The sequence below is a fragment of the Lolium rigidum genome, chromosome 1, assembly GCF_022539505.1.
Source record: "Lolium rigidum isolate FL_2022 chromosome 1, APGP_CSIRO_Lrig_0.1, whole genome shotgun sequence".
NCBI classification, from domain to species: Eukaryota; Viridiplantae; Streptophyta; class Magnoliopsida; order Poales; family Poaceae; genus Lolium; species Lolium rigidum.
Window position 1 is genome coordinate 178,831,133 of NC_061508.1, and position 8,636 is coordinate 178,839,768.

Sequence of the window (8,636 nt, forward strand, 5' to 3'; positions counted from 1 at the left end):
ACGAAGGAAGACGAGTAAGCCCCGCTGCGTGCTCCTGCAGAGGTTCACCGGAGGGCTAGGTTTCGACGACAAACGGCGGCGCAAAGGGCTCGAAGCTCTCTGGGCGCAGGAGCTCTGGAACTTGGATGTGCGAATGGAAGAGTGGGGGACGGAAGGGAACCGTCGCCCCGTTTATAGCGAAGGAGTTCGTGGGCCGCGGCGCGGCTAGGCCCGCTCCACTTTGCCTGTGGGCCGCCACATGGTGCGAAGCTACACGCGATTCGCGAAGGTGCCACACAGGGGCCGCAAGGATCCGGTACGGCCACGAGGATCCGGTGCAGAAAACTAACTGCGCGCGCGAGAGTCGAAGGATTTGACCCCTGACACTGGCGCGTCAGAAACAGTGTGCATGTCTCTAACAGGCATGACTTCCAACATATTCTCGACTTCGCCGAGGAGGATTTAATGGCAAAGCAACCGGAAAAAGATACCGGAAGGTTTTTTTGAGAATGGTATACGTTGAATAAGGAACAGAGTTTATCGCACTCTCGAAACCCTAACCCCGTAAGGTGTCGAGAGAGAAACTTGTCCCCCTTCGATGCAATTTTTGTTTAAAAGCGCGAAATTTCCCCAGAATTTGCAATGCAATGCACATCCCTTTCTAAAATCTACCCCTCGATCGTCTCTAAACCTGGGACATTACAATCATTGCCACCACCACCGTCAACACTGCCATTGATCATAGAGGAGTTCTTCATCGTCGTCTATGAAGACCCTTTGGTCAAGAAGGTACGTACGCGTTCCCACATATATGATGCATGTGATTAATTATGGGCATGTTCTAAAAAACCTTTAGTTTCAAGGGTTCCCTAATTTCAAACGATCGGCGCTCGATCTCTTTGCAGGAACTCCCAAAAAAATTTGCGGACTATCTTGACGGCAAGGAGCCAGCTAAGGTGTATCTGCGAGCAGCTGACTCGCGGTCCTCGTCTCCGGACCGTGGAGGTCCTATTTGACGGACAAGGCCGGATGTACCTCGACAAGGGCTGGGAGAAATTCGCCATCGCGCACGGTGTGGATTTCGGCTGGTTCGTACACTTCAAATATGAAGGCGATGATGTGCTCACAGTGAAGGTGTTCGACGGAACAATGTGCAAGAGGTACTACTACTCATACGACGAAGATACTGACGATGAAAGCGACGACGACGTGAAGCCATGCATCCATCCCCTTTAGATAATTAAGGGGATTATGACCAAGAATATATATGTAGTTTCATATGCATCGATTTAGAGATCTAGCTATTTTCTATAGGCCTTTTATATATATTATGCATGTAAAAAAATAACATCCCATTTCCACTATTATTCGAGCACCACATCCTCCAAACGATGCCGATGCCGATGCCGATATCGGCATGGTCAGAACGGCTATGCTCGCCACCACTGCTAGGTCAACGTCGGGATGCACAATGTTTAGCATAAGAGTCACTTTACATTAAGCTGCGAAAATAGTCACGTGCCATGGGCTGAGGCGGCCCCTACAGAGCGGCTCTATATTATATTCTCTAAATAAAATAGATGACCACAGCGGTCATTGGCTGCGGAGGCCCCACAGAGCGGCAATATATAATTTTCTATAAATAAATAGACGACCCACTGGTCATTGGCTGCGGCAGCCCCATAGAGCGGCCCCATTTGTCATTGGCAACACCACGTATACAATCAGGAAATAAAACGGCCCACGCGTCAGCGGTAGATGGATCCACCCGTCGAGCACGAGACGGTCAGCCGAGGAACCGACCTCACGGTAACGGTAAGGCCTCTGACCTGACGGCAACCCGCGTCTTCGAGGGGTTTCAAACCAGAGGGAGGGGAAAACTGAGGAAAAACTAACGAGCTGGGGAAAACTGAGTACAACTAACGACCCGAGGGCACGAAAATAGAAATCCCTTTTGGAAAAGTAGAAAACAGTTTTCCTAACTTAGTTTGCTCACATAACACCACACAAGAATAGGAAGCAAATGATATGCCCTACCATTTGAAAACTTAAGCAAAACAAAAGAGCTAATGTTAAATTGCAGAGGTTTTGTTTTGCAAGCATAAAACAAAGGTTGCCCATTTCTAATAAAAAGAGTTGGTCAAGGGTTTTAAATAAACCGAAAAGTTTGGCTTCAACAATGCATGTCACACATATACATTACTAACAATAACAAATATGCATGAACAGAGACTAATAGTATTTTTCCTAAATAGCCAGTACTAATACAAGACTAACCCAATTGAAATCACCCCAAAATATTAAACCTACAATTTTAGGAATTTCTTTGAATCTGACTGTACAGAAAACAAGATCTGTAAGCCATAAATCGTAGAAAAATCTTAAAAATATGAGACCACTGGCATTTGAAAGATATTTAAACAGAGATGCACACACAATCGGATTTGGGTTCAAATTGTTTCTGAAACTCTCACAAATGGATTGACAAGATTACTGCATGTCTATACCATTTGCTTTACCTCTGGAGTTACAGAACAGATAAGGGTTTGAAACTTGTTGGAGTTGATTAAGAAAACATCCAGTAGTACTACCAAATTGGAATCACTCAATTTGGATCATAGATGGATTTTTGGTGATTTAAAAGCTAACAGCCATGTCTGCAGAACACACATAACAAGTTTAATTCTCCCAAAATCGTACATAGCTCATAAAAATATGAAGTCAGCTGCATCTGAGAGGTATTGAAAAGCTGGTTCTTACCCAATTGGTTTCATTCAAAAATTCATTCCCAAGCGCCTGGTTTAATTCGACAAAGTCAGGTCTGACCAGATCTTGATCTGTGAACCATTTCAGTTTCAGGAGGTCAATCGAAGTGAAACCACCGCCAAAATGAAGGTATTGAAGAGGGGTTTCACCTACGGTTGAGTTTGTTCAAAAAGGTTTTGTAAATCGGAACAAATCTAACAAATCTGCATGTTTACAGAACTTTATTTACCACGGACAATCCGTAACTAATTTGAGGATGAGGCCAACGCCAAGTTGTAGATCTTTTCCGTATCTATCTGCGGAACTTTGAATCACTCGATTTGGATCTGCACACGAATTTTGGCGGATTTTACAAGTCCGTACCAGAATCTGAAACAACAAGATTACAGAAATTACTGCAAGGTTTTGGACGAACTTTGCTCAAGAACTTCAGATCTGAGGATTGCTCAACCTTCTCCATGCTTGGACCAACATGCACCTGCATCAAGATCCAATCTTAGCAATGGAGGAAGAAGAAAAGGAGAGGAAACCAGCTAGGGTTGGGGGAGAAGAGAGTGAGAGGGAGGCTCTCATAGTGAGGGGGAGCTTGAGGGAGGGGAGAGCTTCATCTTGGGGGCTTCCCATGGCCATGGCCGGCCATGGAGCTAAGGAGGAGCAGCAGCTCGTGGTGGAGGGCAGGGAGAGAGTGTGAGGGAGTAGATAAGGTGGAGGAGTGAGTGAAGAGTGCAAAAATGAGAAGCAAAGGGGGAGGAGTTGGCCGGCCAAGGGCCTTTTATAGAGGGAGAGGGGTGGCTGCCTCCTTTTTGATTGGCCAAGGAAGGTGGCTGCCCATTTAATTGTTGGGGTAGTTGGGAGGCAAGGCTTGCAAGAGAAGAAAGTGAGGAGCACAATGGCTGGCCGAAATTGTCATGCCAACACAATGGCCGGCTCCATTTTTGCCAAACACAAGTGAACAATGAGAGAGATGCACAACATTCATGTGTATAGACCAAGGTGTGATGTTGAGAAGATAATGTCGATGAGTGACTTTCATAATGATAAAAATAAGAGTAGATACATATAGATAAAAAGGAGTATGAAGGTGACATCAATTCATGAGGTCAAGGTGATGATGAAAAAGAATAGAGGATTGAGATGGGCATGATGAAATATAAGTGGTTCTACAAATAAGAGGTCAAATGGGAGTGGTTTGAAATACTCCCTGAGTCTAGGGTTAGTTGAAGGGAGTCCATTTGAAAGTACCAAATGATCATCTACTTGATCAAGAATTGGAGGATGAGGGAATACAATGGGGTAGATCAGGGATGTGCATAAGATGTGCAAAAGTAGTCATTTGAAAAAGAACTCATTAGAAAAGTATTAGAAACATCTCACTTGTCTAGGGAAAATTGGGAATGAACTCAAGTGGAATGGAATTTGAGAATGTTGAGAGAACTAGTTGGAACATAGGAGTTCAAAATATTCTACTTACTTTCTCAAGTAAAGTAGAGTTTTTATCAAGTGTAAAATAATCAAGAGGAAAACAAGAATTGGTATAAGTACCATAAACAAGCCTTTTCTGAAAAGAAAGCAAGATAGAAAATAATGTTTTTAGAAATCAGTACTTGGTAGAAATGGGATGGAAAACAAAACCCATTTCAGTTCCTTGTTTTCTTTGAAGAAATATCTTGGGAAGATTTAATAAAACTAGAAGTAGTTTTGTGATCAAAACTAAAGATGGAAAAACAATAGGGTGTTTGAGAAAGAAAGCTAATTTTAGGGAGGAGTGTTCCCAAGGGTAGATGGTGGCTACAAAATGTACCCATCATTCCCACTATAGATTTTGTGAAGATTAAACTTGAATAGAACAAGAGGTAAAAGAGAAGGAACTGATCCAGAGTTGAAACAAAGGGTAGAGTGCAAGGTCAAGTGAATTAAGAAAGTTGCAAGGGTAAACTGAGACATGCAAGACTTGGAGGTTGAAGAGAATGTTGCATAGATGAGATCCATGCATTGAAGCCAACAATAACAGTTGTGGGTGCTTAGAGATCAATTGCCAAAGTCTGGACATTTTAAGCCTGTCAACACAATGGTCGACATGGCCTCAAAACCAACAAGGATGAGTGGGTATAAGAGAAGGGTGCAAGTTTGGAATCAAGGATGATTTGAGCTAGCTTAAACACAAAGAGGAATTTTAAGTAGGCACACTCATGTTGCCATGAGTAGAAAAGTTTGATGTGGAAAAAAAAGGAAAACAACTTTTCCTGAGTCACATAGGTGTTTTATTAGGTGAGTTGCTTGCTTGACCACTAGAGGTGTTGATCTATGAGGCAGCTCAAGACAAAACTCAACAAGAAAATCAAGACAATTCATCTACCAACAGATCAAGGCAATTCATCACCACAAACAGATCAAGGCAATACATCTAAATTAGTCTATAGAAAAAGTTTTTGTTCCCCCTGATTTTTGAAATAAGGACAACTAATCAAGGTTGAAAAAGTTGGGGTGTTACAGTCTCCGTCCACCATTAGCTTCATCGAGCTTATCATCGTCGCCAGGGTGAGTAGGTGCATCTCCGGACCCCCTATTTGTGTTGTTTCGACGATCCTAGCTATAGTGAGCTGATACGTCTCCAACGTATCGATAATTTCTTGTGTTCCATGCCACATTATTGATGTTATCTACATGTTTTATGCACACTTTATGTCATATTCGTGCATTTTCTGGAACTAACCTATTAACAAGATGCCGAAGTGCCAGCTCGCCGTTTTCTGCTGTTTTTGGTTTCAGAAATCCTAGTAAAGAAATATTCTCGGAATTGGACGAAATAAAAGCCCGGAGGCCTATTTTCTCACGAAGCTTCCGGAAGACCGAAGACGAGACGAAGAGGGGCCACGGGGTGGCCAAACCCTAGGGCGGCGCGGCCCCACCCCCGGCCGCGCCGGCCTATGGTGTGGGCCCCCGTGCCGCCTCTCGACTTGCCCTTCCGCCTACTTAAAGCCTCCGTGACGAAACTTCCAGGCACCGAGAGCCACGATACGGAAAACCTTCCGGAGACGCCGTCGCCGCCGATCCCATCTCGGGGGATCCCGGAGATCGCCTCCGGCACCCTGCCGGAGAGGGGAATCATCTCCCGGAGGACTCTACACCGCCATGGTCGCCTCCGGAGTGATGAGTGAGTAGTCTACCCCTGGACTATGGGTCCATAGCAGTAGCTAGATGGTTGTCTTCTCACCATTGTGCTATCATTGTCGGATCTTGTGAGCTGCCTATCATGATCAAGATCATCTATCTGTAATTCTATATGTTGCGTTTGTTGGGATCCGATGAATAGAGAATACTTGTTATGTTGATTATCAAATTATGCTTATGTGTTGTTTATGATCTTGCATGCTCTCCGTTTCTAGTAGAGGCTCTGGCCAAGTTTTAACTTTTAACTCCAAGAGGGAGTACTTATGCTCGATAGTGGGTTCATGCCTGCATTGACACCAGGACGAGTGACGAAAAGTTCTAAGGTTGTGTTGTGCTGTTGCCACTAGGGATAAAACATTGATGCTATGTCTAAGGATGTAGTTGTTGATTACATTACGCACCATACTTAATGCAATTGTCATGTTGCGTTGCAACTTAATACCTGGAGGGGGTTCGGATGATAACCTCGAAGGTGGACTTTTTAGGCATAGATGCAGTTGGATGGCGGTCTATGTACTTTGTCGTAATGCCCAATTAAATCTCACTATACTCATCATGATATGTATGTGCATGGTCATGCTCTCTTTATTTGTCAATTGCCCAACTGTAATTTGTTCACCCAACATGCTGTTCGTCTTATGGGAGAGACACCTCTAGTGAACTGTGGACCCCGGTCCAATTCTCTTTACTGAAATACAATCTACTGCAATACTTGTTTTTACTGTTTTCTCTGCAAACAATCATCTTCCACACAATACGGTTAATCCTTTGTTACAGCAAGCCGGTGAGATTGACAACCTCACTTTTTCGTTGGGGCAAAGTAGCTTGGTTGTGTTGTGCAGGTTCCACGTTGGCGCCGGAATCTCTGGTGTTGCGCCGCACTACATCCCGCCGCCATCAACCTTCAACGTGCTTCTTGGCTCCTCCTGGTTCGATAAACCTTGGTTTCTTTCTGAGGGAAAACTTGCTGCTGTGCGCATCATACCTTCCTCTTGGGGTTGCCCAACGAACGTGTGAAATACACGCCATCAAGCTCTTTTTCTGGCGCCGTTGCCGGGGAGATCAAGACACGCTGCAAGGGAGTCTCCACTTCTCAATCTCTTTACTTTGTTTTTGTCTTGCTTAGTTTTATTTACTACTTTGTTTGCTGCACTAAATCAAAATACAAAAAAATTAGTTGCTAGTTTTACTTTATTTGCTATCTTGTTTGCTATATCAAAAACACAAAAAATTAGTTTACTTGCATTTACTTTATCTAGTTTACTTTATTGTCTTGCACTCTATATTAAAAATACAAATTTTTTTATTTTTGTTACCATGTCTAGCTCTGAACCTGTTACTTCTTCGCCTGAAGAATTAGTCTTTACTTTTAAACAAGGGGATGAGGAGAGTTTTAAGGATGCCTGGTCTAGAATTTTTACTTCTTATCGTAAAACCGAACCTCAAATGACTCTAAGTTTGCTCCTTAGCAATTTTTATTTTGGTCTTATGGTTCGCTATAGATATGCTTTGGATACTTTAGTGGGAGGAGATTTCCTTCATTGCAATGGGGATCAAGCTTTTAATGCCATAAAGAAGTTGGTTGCATCATATGATTCAGCTAATAACTTTGATTCAGTCCTCGCTAGCATATATAGTAGATTAAATACTCCGGAGATAAGTACATCTCGCTTGAATGATAACTATTGCCACGTTCGTAATCGTCTTGAACAAGTCTTAGTGAACTCTAAACTCTCATTGTGGGATCCTTCTGTTAAAATTGTTATCGGTGATCGAACCCTCCATGCCTACTGTGATATTATGTATGAATTTTGCCTTATGCCTGAAAGTATTTATAAATCTTTGAAAATTTGGGGAGTTGAGGAAGGAGGAGAAAAGATAACTCTCATTGATAACTCTACTATAATCCCTAAAGGAATAGCCGCAGGTGTGCATACAACTATTTGTGGAAGAACAATATCTATTGATTATCTTGTTGTTGAAACAGGAAAACTCACACTCGGAAGATCCCCGCTGAAACTATTGGGAGCAAGTCATTGATGTTGGAGAAGGCACTTTGAAATTCACCTCTATACCGGGAGAAACTCGTATATTTCCTAAACCAAAGGGAAAGAAAAACAATAAGAAAGGTAAGGGTAAAGCCCAAGGTAATGTTGACGCACCACCCTTCGATAATACTTGAGATACACTTTTTGCGCCTAGCTGAAAGGCGTTAAAGAAAAGCGCTTATGGGAGACAACCCATGTTTTTACCTACAGTACTTTGTTTTTATTTTGTGTCTTGGAAGTTGTTTACTACTGTAGCAACCTCTCCTTATCTTAGTTTTGAGTTTTGTTGTGCCAAGTTAAGCCGTTGATAGAAAAGTAAGTACTAGATTTGGATTACTGCGCAGTTCCAGATTTCTTTGCTGTCACGAATCTGAGCCCACTGCCCTGCAGGAAGCTCAGAAAATTATGCCAATTTACGTGCATGATCCTCAGATATGTACGCAACTTTCATTCAATTTGAGCATTTTCATTTGAGCAAGTCTGGTGCCATTTTAAAATTCGTCAATACGAACTGTTCTGTTTTGACAGATTCTGCCTTTTATTTCGCATTGCCTCTTTCGCTATGTTGGATGAATTTCTTTGATCCACTAATGTCCAGTAGCATTATGCAATGTCCAGAAGTGTTAAGAATGATTGTGTCACCTCTGAATATGTCAATTTATATTATGCACT